Here is a 19,350-nt window from a genome sequence, read left to right on the forward strand (position 1 = left end):
CCTACAGTCCCCCAAATAATATTATCAGAGACCCCGTGTGAACTCATGCAGAGAAGGGTACAGCCTGGCATTGCACAATTATATTTTCTCTAGTGCTGTTTCTTTAAAAATAAAAAATATCCAAAAATCCCCAAAACACACTGATGACAGTGATGACCCACTTGTAACAGTGCCACAGAGGACCTGCAGCAGCCCCTGGGAGGGTGCTGGGGGCTGAGGTGTGGGGTTACCACCATGGGTGGGAACCTGCCAGGACAGGAACTCCTGAAAGTAACTTTTAAGTAATGTGAAAATGTAACATTTAATTTGTTCATAAATCAATTTGCCTCCAGTGTATTTCATACATAGAGACCATCCATTACCTCAAGTCCTAAACAACATCTTCTGAATGAGGGGAAATGAACCCCCACAACCACATCTAAATCAATCAAAACTAAAAACCATTAGCACCATGTCTTTCCACCCTCCCCCTTCCAATTTAGTTAGTGTCAAAAGAGTAATGAGTAATCAGGAAAATTCCTGTTAGGCTTATCTCTCAGTCCAGTGGGATCTCTAAATCCTTTATCAGCATTCACAATGAAAAATAAGATAACACCCACACTTGTTTAGTCCAGACTAGACACTGCCTGATACACGTTTGCAGAGTGACTGGAATTTACATCGGGCAGGAATCCAGTTTTCCAGATCTTCCTGCACCCTCACTGTGCCCAAATCTGCATGTAAGCATCTGAAGAAGAAACAGCATCTCACAGTTTCCAGAGCCCTTCAGTGACCCTTTTCATAAACTGGATTTCAACCACTGGTGTATGATCCCTGCTCTCCTCAAGATAAATGTGTTATCAGTTTATAGCTTGAGAAAGGAACTGCCAGGGCCATGGGGACTTTATATTTGTATTCTGGAAAAACCCTTGTGCCACTTAAACTCCAGTAATTCTGTAACTTTTGCAGGCATCACTGATTTCTCTGGGAGGGATATTGGAAAGCACTGCAGCAAGGATGCTCTGCTGCTGACACAGCTGCCTCTGTACCAAAGGCTCAGCTGAGTCATCCCCACTCTGCAAAGCCTTGGTCTGAGGCTCCCAGGTGGCCATGGATCAAAATTTATTACGCAGCCTGGAATTCCCACACTCAGTGACCTCAGTGGATGAAATCTTGTGACCTCCTGACTGTCAGGGAGCAACTTTACCATTATTGCTGCCACCAACACAGCTGAGTGTGCAAAGCCCTCCATACAGCAGGAGACAGACTTGGAAAAGATCAAAATTCACTGGGCTGGGATCCTCCAACATCACATGGCAAGAGCTGCTTCACATCTTTTTTTCCTCTAGAACAGGAAGGTAGGATGGTCACAATGCTAAAGGATCAGCAACTTTCCCCATCACACCCCATCCACATGGTGGACCATCCCATGTGGATATTGCCACCAGGAGCAATTGCTTGGCTGTCTTCATCCTTTTCATACTCAACCAATCCAGAAGAGAGACCACACAGCACATCCCAAGTTAACCAAAATACAACTTTAGTTTACTATTTTATGCATCTCTAGATCAGAACTGCATAATTAGCTGCCAGAAATCAATGCATAATCAAATAAGAGAGTGAAAGTAATAAAGAAAAAACCAACAAGATAAACCAACCCCAAATTATTAACCCAAATGGCAAGACTGATTTCCATGAGAAATATTCACAACTAAAGGTGAATACCAGAAACAAATACTTAGGAAGCTCATTACTTGGTCACCGAGAAGAATTTCCACTAGACACAAGAAAGTACTGGAAAATCTGGAGAAACCACAGACTTCAGGAAATTCTGCGAAGACAATCTCCTGTCAGAGCCAGTGCTCATAAAAGAGCTCATTCATCTTACATATTTTGCCTAGAACACATAAATCCCTGGGCTAACCTGAACCACAGCAGAGTGAAAGGGTTCACAGAGGAGGAATTCTCTTCTGGACACAAACTGGCTTCAAAAAAGCAAGATGAAAATTTTTTCTGTAGCAGCCTGTGCATATTACTCCAAGGGCAAAAAGAAATATGTTATGCACAAATATATCCAGCACTGGCTACTGCTGGAGGCAGAATGTCAGCCACAAAGGGCCAATAGACTGATCCCACATGACAATCCTATATTTCTGTGTATTTAACCATATAATTAAAACCTGCTGCTGCTACACATACTAATTAGATGGACAGCATTTCATTTCAGGAGTCAGCACCCCCTTGACTGACAGCGTGGCAGCACCAGGTGCCTGCAGCAGCCACGCAAAAGCTTTGCTGTTCAGAGATGTCAGTGCTGGCTCATCAGAGGACACCCTGGGAGGGCTGGATGGGGGATTAACAGGAATTTCCCCTCCACTGCATGAATTTCATTGAAGTCACCAAAGGTTGGACTGCTCCAAGCATAAGAGACAGCGCCTGTAACCACCTGGCAAAGAACCAGGGACAAAGCCAGGTTCTGGGAACATCCACTGGGGCCTCAGCAGAGGATGCTCCACAGTAAGTCTGAGAAGCTGTAACTCAGGACTTTAGGTAATTAAAGCTTCACATGCTGTTTCCAGGGTCAGTACAGTGTCCAGTTCTGATCATAGCTGTAGCTGCTGCCATTTGCAGCTTGGCACAACATTCTAAAGCAGATGAATCATTTCATAGGAAAATCTGCACTGAAGGAGAACAAGACTTACACTGATCTAATTTATCCCCCCTCTACTGATGACACTCAACACCACAGGTGCCTGTCTGCAATCACAGAAAAAAAAAAAAATTCAATCCTGGCTCCAGGTGCACCTTATTGAACATGTCCCTTATCCCCACAGAACAGCCTCAGCACCAAGTACAAGACTCCTGCAGACCTTCAGCTGGTCTTCAGACGTCTCATAGCCACTCATGTTTATCAACAGCCCTCTCAGCTCCCAAGAAAAGACAGAAGACACTTCCACATAGGAAACAGCAGCCACAAACCATACAAGAACAGAGTTCTGTGGATTCAGAGCAACACAAGCATCAAAGGCTCAGTGAAACTTCACCATTCTTGCACACATCAAAACTCATAAAGCATCAGTAGTTACACTGACCACACACATTCATTTACACATCAGCCTGGGCTTTAACCTAATTGCTTTCTGCCGACATAAACTCAAAGGAAAAATAGTTTGTCTCAGACCTCAACCGATCACAACAACACAAGCCCAGTGGGCTCAGGCCAGAGCTGGGCTGGCTGTTCCCAGGTGGGGCGGCTCCACACGCAGCACAACCTTTGGTCATTGGATGTAGCACAGTTCACTCGCTCTCCTAATCGCTGTCACTCAGCTGCCTTCAGGAAACCAAGGGCTGTAATCACCACATTGCCTTTTAACTGAAAAGACAGCGTTAGATTTCATCAGCCATTTCACTGTCACACTGCATTGTCCACACAGGATAATGAGCCCGAAGGCTCTGCTACTCCCAGCACTGCAGCTTGATAGGGAACATATTCCTGCATGGCACACAGTGGCAGGAACCTGCCCTGGAGCACAGGGAGACTCTGCAGACACTTGTAGGGACAAGGCACACCTGGGTCTCTGCTCGGGTGTTTCTGCCTGGAGATCCGAACTGAGGCTTGGGGTTGAGTCTTCCCGGTTCTCACAGCAGAAACTTGCGACCGTCATGGAAACAAAGACACTGAACCCTTCTTTAAGGGTTTCTCTGGCTAAAAAAATAAAATAAGTCAATAATGATAAAAGTATCACTTGAGGAAAAAAAATGGTTGTGTTTCATCGAAACTGCTGAGTATCTGTAAGGGAAATGATTTTAGGTTGTAACTTACCTGACTACACCTTAAGGTTTTTGCTTCTTTTTGGTTTGTCCTGGATATTACAAAATTGGGTTGTTCATAATCATCACTCATTTTCACATTCCTAAGACATACTAATAGCTGAGCTACAGCACTGCAGTGAAGTGTTAACTGAATTTTTCCAGCACTTCTCTTCACCTTTCCACTCTCCACTGACAAAAAAATCTTTTCCAGCTGAGTTCAGCAAACCTGCATATCTGAGTGAAGGCAGCAAGGCCTCACACTGAGTCACAGCCAGTTTAGATACAAACAGTTCCAAAGCAAAATTAAAAACAAACAAATAAAGCCAACTGCAAAATCTGGGATGCTTATTTAAAGCTACAAACTGTTGATCTAAAAAGTTGGTGCTGACTAGGGAGAAAATAGAACATTTTTAATTTGTGAAATGTTAGCAAAATTTACCAATGGGGAATACCAAACTAAGCCATGCATAATTAAGGTGCTAATAAATACCAGTACAAGCCAGGCTCCAAGATCAGTGACACTGAGATAAATCCAGTCTAAATTTACAGAGGCATGACTAGGACAGCTCTGTCCTTACAAATCTATCCAACTGCCAGCAGGAAGAATTTCAGTTGCAGAGAACACAGGTCAAGGAGGACTCATCCACCTGCACCCTGTACCCCTCCTGCCTGTTCTGCCTGCCTGCAGTTTAACTGGACAGCATCACTCACCAACAGCAGTCTCCCCCTTTGTGCACTGCAACTTAATATTGCAATTATTTAATCCTACCTTATGTCATCCTGAGCTCCCTGCCTACACCAAGCTTCCAGAAAGCAACTCCCATGTAAACCATACAGCAACTATTAGTCCATACATTATGTAACCAATAATCTGGAGAGCAGGGGGGAGTGGGGAAAAAAAAAAAAAAAAGGAACAAATTCATAGCATTAGTAGGCTGGCTAAATGCCCCATTTCCAACAAATGTCAATTTGCTGGTTACCTGAACAGCACAGGGATTACAGATTTCACTCATGCTGACAGATGGCATTTTGCAGTTTTGATCCATGACACATTTAAAGGAATACATTCATGAAGCAAGACACACGAGGAAGAGTAAAGGGCCTGAGACAGGAAAACACGGACTGCATTAAGCATGCAAGATTCAAGCATGCAAGGTTTTGCTCTGCTGTCACACCAGGATTGATCCCATTAACTTCCATGGGGACAGGCCTGATTTACTCAATTGTAAACAATCAAAATGAGGCCTGTGGCTCAAATCCAACAGAGCAATTCATTTTCAGCACTGCAGGCTCCCTGGGCTCCATCAGAGCCAGGCACGCTCAGGAATTTGCCAGAATGAGCCATGGTGCACTCGGAGAGGGGGCAGCTCCGGATGCACCTGGCTTATCCTGCTTTCACTTTATCCAGGTGCTCAGCAGAAGTACTGTAGGATGAATAAGGTACCTTTATTTATGATGTGGAAGCAATTAACCAGTACTGGGTCCAAACTGTCCCCTGCACTGGTTAAACAAATATAAACCCCCTTGAGGAGCAGCATAAATGTGACACAGTCTTTTTACTGTTCCCCAGGCAGGCAAGTATCACCCTTAGAGCCATCCCTGTGCAGAGGTGAGTGTGCAAGGGCAGACAGGAGATAACAGCATCACTAAGGGTGGAATAAAATACATTGAAGTGTGCTACTGAACACCATATCCTTACGTGGCAAAGAAAATTTCCACAGTTCCTGTTTGAAATCTAAACAAAACACACCTTTATTTGCTCTTGATTTCACTTTCTCTCCTTTCTCTGTATTCTCAAAGACTGTAAGAAAGCTATGGGCTACCTCTCTGCTCTCATGCCCACATTTCACTTACTGGCTTTTACAATAGTTTAAAATTTTGTCAATTTTACTGGTTTCATATAAGCCCCGATGATCAATCATGAAGTAAAGGATATGAAGTAAAAATGCAATAAACATTACTGCTTGACAGCTGCCTGGTGGCCCATGTGGGACCAGCTGATGGCATTACTCCAGGACCTAACAGAGAAACTTATACCTTCAGATTAACATTAATTGGCATCCTTAGGGCAGCACAAGCAAAGAGGCCAAGTACCAAATGGGCCACAAAAATTCAGCAAACCACTTCTCCCTCAGCTGAGGGGAGGCAGACAGGCAGCCTGCAACAGAGAAACTTCTTTGTTATTCCCAAGGAGAGGCAAACACACAGACAGTGCCCTGACAGGTCTCTGCAGAGGGTGACAGATGATTTCATAGACAATGAAGTTTGAAACAAAAAAAGTAATAAAACAAAAGACAGAGAGAGCAGATTGCCTCTGATGTGACCAGAGACATCCTTTGAGGATGCTAATGGAGTAGAGAACTGATTATAAAGCTTGCCTTTTTTGCAGCACACACAGTAAAGAACAAGTGCTTGAATCAAACGTGAGCATGCATAAAGATGCCCTTCCCTGGAAGGCAGCTTTAGACTCTGAATTTTTGGCAACAAAATGTGCAAAACACTAAAATATTTATCAAACAGCTTTGGTCCAAAGACCCATGCACAGGCTCTGGACTGTTTTGATGTGGGCAAACCAGGGAGCTCTTGGTACATTAGAAAGTATCAGCTCCTCAGACTGGACTCTTTGTTAAAACTGGAGATTTTAGTTCTTTTCACTGACAGGATTGATTATAAATGCAGCTCTTAGGAAGCTAACAACACTGGTGACTTCTCCTTCCTTGTTTATTTGAAGTTACGAGGAGGTTTTTGTTTGGTTTCGTCTCAGAAAATCCTGGCAACTTCCTCCTCTGGGCAGGAGGCAGCACAGTAATACGTGGTCTTGTGCCTCAACACCTGGGCATCACATTCTCAAACAGATTCCATGTGAAAATCAGCCCCTCTCCCACATAAACCAACAACAGATTTCTCATTAATATATCAGCTTGTTTAAAAAAAGAAAAGTTTCAGACTTCCTTAAGCTCTCAGGATCCAGGTCACAGGAAAACTGCCTGTCACACACTTCCCAGCTTCTGACATGTCAGCATTTAAATGCTCCCAGCAGGAGCCTGCTTGCACCTGCTGCTTCCTCCTTTCCCCTTTGCCCCCCTCGCCATCCCAGAGACAGTGATGGGTTTGGCACTGTGACACAGAAGCAAAAGGCACCTTTTCCTTGGAGCCAGTGCTGTGTGTCAGCAATGTATTCACTGAGAGGGTTCACACTTCCCAAACCGAGCTGGAACTATGAATTCTAACACAGGACTGACCATGTTTTAGATTGGACATGCTTACACAGAGCAGGGCAGAGGTGGATGGAAGGCACCCTCCCCTCCACACCTTCCCATGGCCAGCTCACTCCTGACACAGACAACACACAAGGAAACAGCTGGCACCAACACAAGGTGTTGAACACAGAGCAAGTTCATCACAAGGCTTGCCACTGATTCACAGGACATTCCGATGGTCCATGATGTTTTCAGGCTGGTAAAGGCAGATGGGATATCTTAAAGAGAGTTTTGGGCTCAATGAAGGTAAGTTGCCTCAACCAGCAGCTTCTAAGTGTGATAAACATTCTGGGGGAAAAGGCCTCAGCAATCATTGAGCTGCACAAGAAACACCATCTCAGCCACCACCTCACTGCGTCTTGATCTTTTTGGGACCCCACTATGTGGGTATAAAGCTCCCACACAGGCACTAAAAGCCCAAAACATGGAGCAGTGTTAAAGTGACCCTCATTACCCAAGAAGCCAGGCTATGCAAGTCAATTCAGTAAATAAAAACAAAACGCTGGCCAAGAATCATTCTCCAAAAACAACTTTGCATGCAACTGTGTACCAGCAGCCAATTAATTTAGGAGATGGAGTACACTTTGCAAAGACACCAGTCCCATGGTAATGATGCCTGTACCGAGAGATCAGCAGGGGACGTGGGGGAAGGAAAGGCATTAGGGAGAGTTGCCAGGCTGCTGTTCAAGGAAGATGCTTTGATCTAACACAGAAGGAAAAAAAAAAAAAAATTAAGCAACCTTTAGACTATCTCAGCATGGTTTATTTATCAAGCTAGAACCTATTACAACTGTACTGATTGCTTTGAAGTTCCCTGGCCTATGTCAACTGTTTATTTATGATTCCATAATGGAGTTATGTCAGAAGTGCCAGCCCGGGAATTAGACTGCTTCCTAAGGGACAGCGAACATGAGTCTGTTTTAACTCCATGGTGCTTCAATGTGTGCTGTCAGGATGCACTGGCTTCTGTTCCAAACCGGGCTGCTCTTCCCTAAGGGCTGAAAGATGTTGAGTGCTCCATGACAATGACACTAATAACTTGATTGAAAGAGGAAAAGGCTGCCACTGAACAAACCAGCATCTGCCAGCTGCGTTGCGCCGGGAATGCCCATTTCACGCGTGGGATCAGGAACATATGGAGCTGATGCTGCTGGTCAGGGGTGGGAACTGACCTCCACCAGAGTCATGATACTAAGCAGGGGCAGTCAGAAGTGAAATATTACTGATTTTTTTTTTTTTTTTTTTAATTGCCACGATTTTTCCCTTCCCATACTCCAGCCATCCAGCCGCAGGGAAAACAAACCAACCCCAACCCATAGAACAAAACCTCCCTCACACTCCATGGACAGCAAAACCCAACAGAACTGAACCCACAAACATTTTCTGTGGGTGATCTGTCTCCACCAGTGCCACGCAGCTCCCTACAACACATCCTAAGTCTTTTTACATTCCAGCTTCTGGTTGAATACTTTTGAAGAATACTGCTTTTCTTACTGATTTTATTTCCCAACTTCTGTTAGCTTTCTTCTTGGCAATACATCATCAGCTATAACGCAGTCATTAACAATCTAATGCTCTTTCCCACGTAGGGAGTAGTCTTTCACAGCACTACACCCACTTCCCCATACCTCACACATAGGTGAACATGTGCAGTTCTATTCCTTCTAATCTTCCTCTTCCTTCCCCCAGTTTTCATGCTGCAGTCTGCCTCCACTGCTTCCTTTTCTTCCATTGGACCAAAAATCCAGGTACAGAAAACAAATATTTCACTGTACAAAGCCATCATTATCCCCTTCTCCTTTCTCTCTTCATTAGTCTCTGGAAATGCTATTACCAAGAGGCCCTTTTGTTCTGGTTTTTTTTAAACTACTCTCTCACTTCTCCCTTTCCAGCAAGTTTTGCACTCCTTGAAGTATAGTATCCCCTGAATTTTATAAGCCTACTTACGTTTATTAGAGATCATTACCAACAAGGGATTCACAAACACCAGTGCTTGTGCCCCACAGTGCTTCTGTGATGTCAAGGCACAGTACATTTAATTTCTCAATGAGGAACTGGGGCTCAGGGAACAAGGTACCTGATCAGCATCTCTCACACACAGGAGGAAGCCCAAGTCTGCAGTCTGAACATTTAAAAAGAACATGTAAAACAAAACAAACAAAAAGCACACAAAAAACCCAAACAAAAGTGCAAACAAACGAAAAAAAACCCCACACAGTAATTTTTTCTCAAGCACTTGGAGTTGACTAATGAGACATCAGTTAAAATACCTGAACTTTGACTAAATCCCCAACATTTACTAATTTTAACCAGTTTCCTCTTCAAATGAGGAGATGGTTTCTGCTCCACCTGAGCCCTGTTTCCAAGGTACAGGGTGACCAGGGGATTCAGAGTCCCTGACCATTCATGGTCTCACCAGTGTGGGTACCAGTGAGGGAACCTGAACATGTTACATGCAGCTCTTTTAACTGTGTCTCATTCAGTCTTCAAAGTCCACATGAGCTGCCAAATTCAATTTCTTCTGGGCTTTGAAGTACTTATATCCTAACTTCAAAAATTTCTCTGGCACAGTCCCTCCTTGTCAAATCATGGCCCACCAGCAACAAATGTCATTGACCTGGCACTCCCTCCTCTGCTCCTGCAGGTGGCATGCTTGACACCGTGGTGTCACCTATGCCAAATAAAATCTCATATTGTAGATTTTAAATTATTTCAAATTCTTTTAGTTCATGTTTTTTCCCAACACACACCTTTCATAACTAACCAACATTTCGGTACACTGGCACTTTTCTAATTCATCCTTCATTAAAAAAGAACTCCATCTTCAGCCTATCTGTACAGGAGGAAGCTGACAGAATTTAAAAGCCCTCAGTCCTCTCAGCCAGTTGAAGAGTATATTTGATGAGCACTGGCATGTTCAAACCCAGTGTAACACTTTGAGAGCTTGAGACATTCTAATATTCCAGAGTGTAACCTTGAGTCCCACAGCCCTGGGCATCCTAAACCTTATGGGTTTTGTGCTCCACCATTCATCACCTCCTTTCTTCATTTATCTTTGGCACTAGAAACGTGTCTGAGAAAACTGCCTTTATCACCTGGATGACATTCCAATGTTTATTTCCACAGGCAATCAAGAAAAGTCCCACCAAATCACCTCTTCCTTTTCCAGACACATCGGAGTACTGAGAATGGTTCTTCTGTTTGTGATAAAGAGTGCTCAGAAATGGCTCTGCTCTCTGGGGCAGTCTTGCAGAGTAGAAATGGTGATGAACCAGAATTCAATTATGTAATGAGAAATTACTTTAATTAGCCAGTTAATTGACTCCTCGATTGCAATAACTAAAATCACTTGTTTTTACAAGGCACACTATTTTTTTCCTAAGGGCTCCCAGGAACCATCTCTGCCTATCACTTCCCTCCACATCAACTAAAACTAAAAAAGATTCAAGAGTTCTGGCATGCTGGAGGATCACACATTTGATTACTGCTTCAGAGCAGCCCCAAAAGAAATTCAGAAGAGGGGAGCAGAGGTGCAGAGTAGCATCACGGTAATGAACCAGTCTTCCTTTGGTGGAAAGAAGCCTGAACTTGAAGCCGGTGAAATGCAAATGAATTGAGCTGCCTTAATCCTGACTTCTTTTTACTTTTGTTCAAAGTGTCCCAACTCAAAGTTGTAGATTTTTCAACACAAGCAAGATCCAAGATCTATGCACATGATTGACAGAGCTGCTCAGGTATCAAAGAAGGGGTACACAGTGGCTTGGAATGTCCTTAAGACACAGTTCAGGGCCAGTTACACAAAGGAACGGTTCCAGATGTCTCAAAGATGAGCATGAAAGACAATCCAGGTCACTTCTGCAGCACACTGAACCCAGTGCCTAGTCCAGGAATAGGACATTGCACATAGACCTAAGACAGATGGCAGAATTCAGCCAGAAAGATGCCTCCATTTAGTGCAAGTTTAGATTTGGCAACTCATTTCATAGGGATGTAAAATTCTACTCAGAAAAAGAGAACAGGACTCATGAGTCAAGCAGTGAATTAGCACAAGGGAATTCCCTGATCTGGAACAGGAATGCAAACAGTCACCAGACTTAACACAGCAATGACAACTAAGAAGAGAAGAAGGGTCAGACTGGAATGAACCATCAATCTCTCTGTCCCAGGACTCTGCACGCTGGTTATCCCCTAGAGAGCTGCAAGGGTTTATGAAGAATATTTCTTGTAGCACAGAATCATCACCACTCTGGTAGTTCCTAAGATCTTCCACCTTTTCCCTCCTCTTATCCTGTCCCATAAAGCTGCTGTGACAAGGTTCCTTGGCGTCTCACAATATACACCTCTACCTGGATGTCTTACCCAACACAGGATAAGCCTCTGTCCCTGGGGTCAGTCTGCCTCGAGGGACAGCCTCCCCTTTACAGACAGAGCTGCAGACAAGCCTGCACTCCACAGGCTTCTCTCACTGCTCTTGCTGTGACAGTCACCTTCCAGCTGGGAGGTAACCTCAGGTCTCATGCAATTCAACCACTTTCCCTCCTCTCCTGTCTTGCAGCAGGTCATCACCAGGAGGCAAATATAATCATAAATAAACTGTGCAAAAGGGAGGCTGGTGAGTTCTGTGACATTTTAAACATCTGTTTGATAGCAAGGGATGGAAACCTGGATGAATGCAAAATAACAGGGAACACTGCCTGGATAGAGGGCTGAGTCTGACAGCACCTTTTAAACACCAGAGAAAACATCTTACCTTAGTGAAAAGGGAAGGAAAAAGAATCAGTGGTGTTGTGCCTTCACTGGAGATCACACGGGACTTGAACAGAAATTGCAATTATTTACATACAAACTCTTCTTGGAGGAATCCTTAGACATAATCAACAGGGAACACGTGTATGTTTGATTAGGGCTGATATTTTAATCTAAAGACAAACACTCTGTAATAACAATAAAATCAACACCAGTGTGGTAAGTAGGTCACTTTTTTTGATGCAAGTATATCAGGAATTACTTTGGCCCAGCATTTTACACCTAAAGCAAGTGAAAGCATCACCAGAAGAATGCCCTTTGGGATCTGAGCAGCAGCTACTTCTACTGGAGCCTGCAGAAAGGAGTGCACTGTCTGGGCAAGTGGCAAACAGGGCCGAGAATCCCAGATGGGATCACAAGTCAGATGAAATTCAGCTACAGTGGAAGAGTTTGCACCAGAGAATGGGGACACAAGCAGAGAAGTTTGAGACCCACTTTTTCACAAAACTTCCACTGAAAAAACTAACACCGTAGCTCAATTTAAAAAGCAAAATCCATCAGCTCTTGAAACATAACTACAAAAAGCCTGAAGAACTGGCTTCCCAACAAAGCATTGCCTTTTAAATGAACCAGTCAGCTTAGGGAAGCACAAGTTGAAATGGGTGGCATACCAAATACCAGATACTTGCAGGTCCTGCACAGACAGAGCAAACAGACTCTGGATAATACAGAAGTTTCCAGAGCCTGCCCCATTCCATCCCTCAGACCTGTCTCTGAAGGTCCCTAATACATCTGGCTAACCCCAAAGAGCAAGAACCACCTTCATCCTGAGAGACAATCACCAAACGCACAAAATACATACATAGCACTAAACTGACCCAAACAGGCTCAATTAGAAATTACTATTAAAATATGTGGCAGGCCTTAGATATTTTTTCTTTTAGCCCAGTGACATTCCTTTGTTTAAAAAGAACACCATTTTCATGACAAAAAACCAGCCATTACAGTTTTATTTCAATCCAGAATATACTGTCAGGATTGATTCTGCACTAACTCAGTCCTTAAACCTTTATAACACCAGATACTCCAGGATGGACTGCACAGCCTTTAAAAAAAAGTACAGACAGTACCATAGATGAGTTAAAGACTAGAGTAAATGTCATGTCTAAGGTGGTTACGTGGAAATTTAAAATAGGTGAAATTAAACTACCCATGAGAAATACAGCCTGAAACTCTGACCTGAATTTGGTCAGAAAGTTTGCTTTGTCTAACTCACTCAAATCAGGAGTGCAAGACAGAAAGGTAGAAAGGCTGGGATGATACAAACTATGAAGAAAGCAGGGTAATACACAGAAAGCTTTGTGCCAAAATGCAGAAGGTGAAATACTGCATATGCTGAGATCTAGAAGCAAGAGAAGGGTGTTTCTAAGAATCCCTACAACAGCCTCGGAGACCAAAGCATCCAAAAAACCAGAGATTCAGTGACCAGCAAGGGATTAACAAAACTCTTGCAATTTTACAGAAGTAATAAAGAATGGGAAAATTATCTGCAAATCTCAAATATAATAAAATTTCTTCATTAAGAAGTGTATGTAGGTATCAAACCAAGCCATAAGGTACAACAAAACAGCAGAGGCACTTTTCTGAGACAAAACCTATTAGATTATAAGAGCCTGAGAAATTGGTAACTAGCTCTGTGTGGCCAGCATGTGAAACAGGTCAGTCCTCACCACCTTACCTAATAAAGCAGAGGTCCATCAGTTATGGGACACGCCCGGTGTCTGAATATCCATGGCCACAGGACTCTGTCCTCCCCTGGTGTAACCCTTCAATGCCATTTGTAGGAGCACAAGGCTCTCCCCATGCCTGCCCTTCCCTGTGCCTTTGTTCATCCCCATGCCTGGGGCGGCTCCTCCTGGCAGGCCCTGGGGCTCAGCCATCCCTCCTGTCCCTGCCCCTGGGGCACACAGAGGCAGCAGAGAGGAACCGGCTATGGAGGAAGAGGAAGGAGCGCGTGTCCAGCTTCCAAGGAGCGCTTCTAAAGGAGCAGCGACGCTGGAGCACAGACGGCCCTTTACAGCACAGCAAAGCCCTCCTGTGGGAAGGGAAGGCTGGCAGACAGCATTGTATGTGCTGCACGGGCCACATTCATGGAAACAAGGAAAGAGAGGCAAGCGACCCCTCCAGAGCCAGCAGAGCCGTCTGTTCATTTCCCTGTTTGTTTGCTCTTTCAGACTTAAACGCTTGAGCAGATTTACACAAGTAAGTGCACTCAAGAAGTGGGCAAACTGAGTATGAACACAAGGCCAACTGGCTGCAGTGTCCAAGAAACAGAAAATAGTATTAATCCCCTGAATTGGAGACCAAAGCACCGCCCGTGCTCCATGGAGCTTCCCAGTGGGGTCCCCGCCCATCCTTCTGCGGGGCTGCACAGTGGGGAGGCTGTGGGGCACAGCAGTGGGGGCTGGCTGAGATATGGACCAGGTCTGGCCCCCCTGCCCAAAGCTGTCCTTCCATATGCAAGCGATGGGCAGCTGTTGGCACAAGCCTAAGGCAATTAGTAGAGAAGGAAAATAAGGCACTGGGAAGTACTTGAAGCACTTGAAAGTTTACCAAAATAGCTCTCCCCAAACACAAGAACTCTGGGTTACCACAAAAAGTGCCTCTTCTAGATCCAGCAGTCAAAAGCCCTCCCTCTGGGAATGCTGCTGCTTAGGGTACCCCTATGCTACTGCAAATCCAACATAGTCTGAAGTGCAAACAGCACAGTTTTAGACATCTAACCCGTCAAAGTCAGGAACTAGTTTGCAATGAGAACACTGCCTTCATGGGCATTTGTGCATGTGCACATAAAAGAAGACAGAGTCCAGAAATGAAAATGAGATTTCAAAAATGCTGAAATCCTACAGCTTGCATGTCCTCCCCTGTCTGTCAAACCCAGTTTCTTAGGAATATATTTACAATTCCTAGACAACTGCTCGTCAAACCCTGCGCATGTTTTTGTGATTTTTGACAGTTAGAAGAGCATATATTTGTTCAAGTTTATTTTTATAGCATTCAACACCACACACCAAAAACTCTGTAGTATGGAAACCAACAGCATTTTTCTTCTACCCAGCTGTAACTTTTACCATGCCACAGGAGAATGGAGGAAGAGATACCTACTCATATCTTCACATCCTCAGCCTTCTTTATGCAGTTTTCACAACAGCCAGAGAATAGTAGTGAAAGACGAGCTGTTCTCCAGAATTAACTATCTGTAGCTTTCTCTTGGAGTAATGACGTTACATGATAGATCCTCATCACTGACAGAAGCAGTTGCCTGATGTTCAATAATTAATTTACGTAAAGCTGAGTTGAACTGGAAGATAAAGTGCCTGTACCTGTTACTCAGCTCTAAGCACAGGCTTCCTCACAACCCACCAGCATCTTCTGGATCTGTCAGTGGAGATTTTTGCCCATTTTGTTGCTTCAGTGATCTTTTCCTTTTTGCACATGATGCTGCCCAGTGCCAATTTCAAGGGATACCAGGGTCCACTCTGACCTTGTTCCTATCATTTTCAGCAATCTCTGTCAGCAGTGAGCCTTTCCCTCAGTGTAATAAATGTGTATGTTCTACCTTTGCATACTACAATCTGCAAATTCTTATAACTCTCCCTGCTGTCATTGCTCCAGGCATGATCTTGAATTATTTGTGTTGCCATAAACAGTACACCTTGCATTATCTGGACAATATATGTTTTTAAAAGTATGTTGCAGTGTCAAGCACACAAAGAGTTGTACAACCTTAGTTCTGCCCTCTTAGGTGTCCGCATTCACCAGTGAACACAAGAATTTTCTGAGGGAGATCAAGACACACCAAATAATTGACAAACATACTCCCAGAACAGAACATAAAATTTCAAGCAGCATTCATGAGCACACAGACCTTCTTGCATATGTTTTTGTTCCTTTGGCAGTAATATAGGCCAGCATTTTAGAAACATCCTGCTAGTCTTATGAAACAATCCGACAAAAGGGAAATACAATTTTAATCTCAACAAAACCTGAAAAGAATTTTAGTTGGACTTTCTTGGTCTGCAGGCTTTCTTCCTGTTGGATTTCAAATGCCTACCACAAACAGAGGAAGAGGGAAAGGTCATTTGCACCCTTTTCACAAACCATGGGAATCCTTTAAACTGGAAAAACATTAGGCATTCAGAGCAGCAACTACTGCTGGGTTTGCCTACAGCAGACCTGCCATGTTCTGCAGCCTTTTTGTGCAGCTGCCATGAGAGATTCTCCTCCTCTGCTCTCAGTTCAGTACCAGACAGCTCTCTGTAGGCCACTGCTTGAGACAGGTGACACCAGGCAATCCAAAATCATCAGGTGTTTGATGCTGCCACTTCTACTGCCTTCACACCTGTCTGGATTGTCCTGGAATAAACTTCCAGGAAATCCTATGGCTGGACTGCAGTCCAACAGTGAGCAATAACTCAGCCCCAGAAATGCAGCAGCAAGCATATCCTTTAATAGCAAAGGATATTTCCAAGGGTTCTTTCAAACTCTGGTCAAGAGCTGTACCAAATGCACAGTACCACAAATGCAATTCTTCTAATACTCAAGGAACTCAGTAAGAAAGTGGAACATCACAATACATAACTCAAGCTGCAGACACCATGTCCCTGCTTTTCAACATGGAACACCCTCTGCCCTTTCCCCAGCTCCCATCTTTCTGTCTCTGCCTCCTCAGATTTCTTTTTGGCTGCAGTCAACACAGGCAACTTCCATTCCCTCCATCTGTCCCCAGTGCAACGTGATGGACCCCATGAACTGAAACCAAGGGTGTCCTCTTAGTGCAGCTCAGTGAGAAGTTTTCTGTCTTCTCATGCTGCTCCTCTAAAATCACCCTCATCTCATTCCACTCAGCTCAGCTCAGCCAAAACAGTCAAACCTCAGGCTGCATCCTAGGGATGCCCAGAAAGCTGCTGGTATTTCCAGAGGCAGGAGCTGGTGAACAAGGACATGACATTCCCTCAGTATTTCCCATGGCTCTGATTACCATGACAGATAGGAGTTTACCCTCCCTGAAGGGTCAACAGAGTAAGACAGCCAAGGGAAGAATATGTAATAGAGACCAGCAGTCCTGCAAACAGGTCATAAATACAGGCTGCAACATAGACTGTGAAACTCTGCCCGCCCTAAAGCAACAACCCAGATGAGTTATGCCAACTCACTCCGGCACTGGGTTTAGTTTGGAGATACAAGATTGTCTCACAGTCTGAAGGTTCCTAACTTGCACCCCCGTGTCTCTGTGCAGCTGCAAACACCCACGGCTGCTTGCAGAGCAGCAAGGCTTTCATGCCCTTCAGCCAACTACATTTAAACCAGCAGATTTGAAACTCCATGGCTTGTTTTCCTCAACAAACAAAACCTCTTGGCTTGACTAAACTCTTGGCAATACACATCAAAAAAGACTCAACAGAATTAAACATGTTTCAGAGGAGCTCAGGAGATAAAATATAAGTATGAAGAGCTGGCCAAAGAATGCATGATAGAAAATGAAAGGGAATAAAATAATAATAATTAAAGAAAATCAGGCACCTTTAAATAATTATTTTGGAGTAAAATTCAGTAGTTACTGGCATATTTTAAAGCTTTCTTATAAAAGGCAATGAGATCCCAAAGCAAAGGACACTGCTTCCAAGACCTACAAAGCCTCCAAATTCACACAGCAGAATTAGTAGAAATATGTCTGAGACTGAGGGGTGGTGGGAAGCCTGAAACTGAAAAGCCATTCTGCTGAATATGCAAAAATACTTGAGAAGCTGTATAAAATCTAGCAGCATTCAAGAGTCTTAGTAAAAGCTATTCATTTTTTCTAGTAGTTTCTCGTATTAAAAGCTTTTTAGAGCAGGAGTGTGTTTTGCAGTGCCCACAGCAATGCATCATGCAATATATTCCTGGAACTGCAGAAAAAAGTTCCTCTGCCTAATGGACTGCCAGGAAATCATCAAGTTGGTAAAAGTAGTCCTGGTTAAGAGACAGGAGCAGCACACACAAAAGACAGGCCATAGATACACTGTGCAGTGGGGTCCAAGAAGGGACTTTCCTCCCAGGATCTCATTCACCAGCGATTCCATACAAGTTACAAGTAAGTCAGGGAGGCACCCTTACCCTCTCCTGATTCAAGGTGGGCTTTCCTAGAAACATTCATGATTTATTGCACAGAAAGAAAAAATAAAACCTGTTTGGGGATCCCTGCAGTGCCCCAATCACAAGGCATTCCCCTAGTAAGCTACAAACTCAGGCTGCTGTGTTCAGAAGCACCATCTTTAGATGTCTATGAGGTAAGATTCAACTGTTCTTACGAACAAAAAGTAAATAAAGAGCCCAACTGAAAACAACAAAAACAACTTTAAACATAGTGAGCCTACAGGCAGTAGCAAGGACTCCTGGTAGAAGAACCCCAGTTACAGTGTTTTGCCTCAGAAAGCTGCTGAAGACAATCTTTCAACCCACCCTGCTTTTATTGTTACTTAAGAGATTGAGGGGGGAAAAAAAAGCACAACAAACTAAACCCATCCAAGATGAACAGACTGGTGTCTTTTAAACATAATAACCCATCAGAAGAGGCTCCTAACTGTTCACACCTCACTGTCTTTTAACAAAGATGTACACCCACAAGCGTTCTCCTTTTCAGGAATTACCAAAATTGTGGGTTTGTTTCTTACTGATCTGATTTTCACATATATCTATTGTGAAAGCCACAGTTCCACCTTCAAATAAAAAGTCAATCACAGTTTGATCCCACAGGGGCACAGACCATCGGGGGCTGTACATTTTAGAGCCATCTGTTCCCACTCCCTCTTCTCCTTTTGCTCATAACCAGGGAGAAGCCAGCCCCCTCACCTTAGTTCCATTTGGCTTTTCTGTTCCTCTCCTTTACCTGACTTCCCAGCTTCTCAGGCTCCACTATGAGCTGCCTGTGCCTGTGGGCTTTTTCTCCCCTCTCCACCCCCTCCTGCTGATTAGTGTTATTAAACACACCTGTCTGCCCCTTCATCCAACTGTTATTCCATTTGTATTCACCCCATACCCAGGCACACATGCTGTTAGATAACGCTAACTGTATTAAACCACTGCTGGCAGGTGCACTCATGAGCAGGGAAAGAAAATGACATTGTCTTGCTGGGATGTGCTAACCAAGGACTGTGAAAGCAGAGCAGCAGCATGGCATTCCTGGGGCACCCCTGGGAATCTGGGTCACCCTGTCACCACATACTGAAAGCAGAGTCTCAAATGAGATAGGAGGAGCAAAATGGGCTTCAGCTCCTCACCAGCACCAGAGCTGGAGCTTGAAGTGAAGCAAGCAAGAGGCATAAATTATAAAGGCAACTGCAGAGCGATGCATCCACAGAAGTTTTTGTTTTCTGTGTGTTTTCAAGTGAGAATCCATTCTCTCTGCATGATGCATTGGCAGCTTGTGCCCTAAGGTAAAGAAATCTGAGCCTGACACAGAACCCGGTGAGTCACTTGTTCAGAGATTTTGCAGACCCTCCAATCTTCTCTT

At 44.0% G+C, this 19,350-nt stretch overlaps 1 protein-coding gene across 3 annotated transcripts in view; it reads right to left on the minus strand.

Annotated features, from left to right (window-relative positions):
- LRP8 (LDL receptor related protein 8) overlaps window positions 1–19,350 on the minus strand; it is a 174,187-nt gene that overhangs the window by 119,796 nt on the left and 35,041 nt on the right. The window lies entirely within an intron of this gene.

This window comes from Corvus moneduloides, chromosome 9 (genome assembly GCF_009650955.1).
Source record: "Corvus moneduloides isolate bCorMon1 chromosome 9, bCorMon1.pri, whole genome shotgun sequence".
Lineage (NCBI taxonomy): Eukaryota > Metazoa > Chordata > Aves > Passeriformes > Corvidae > Corvus > Corvus moneduloides.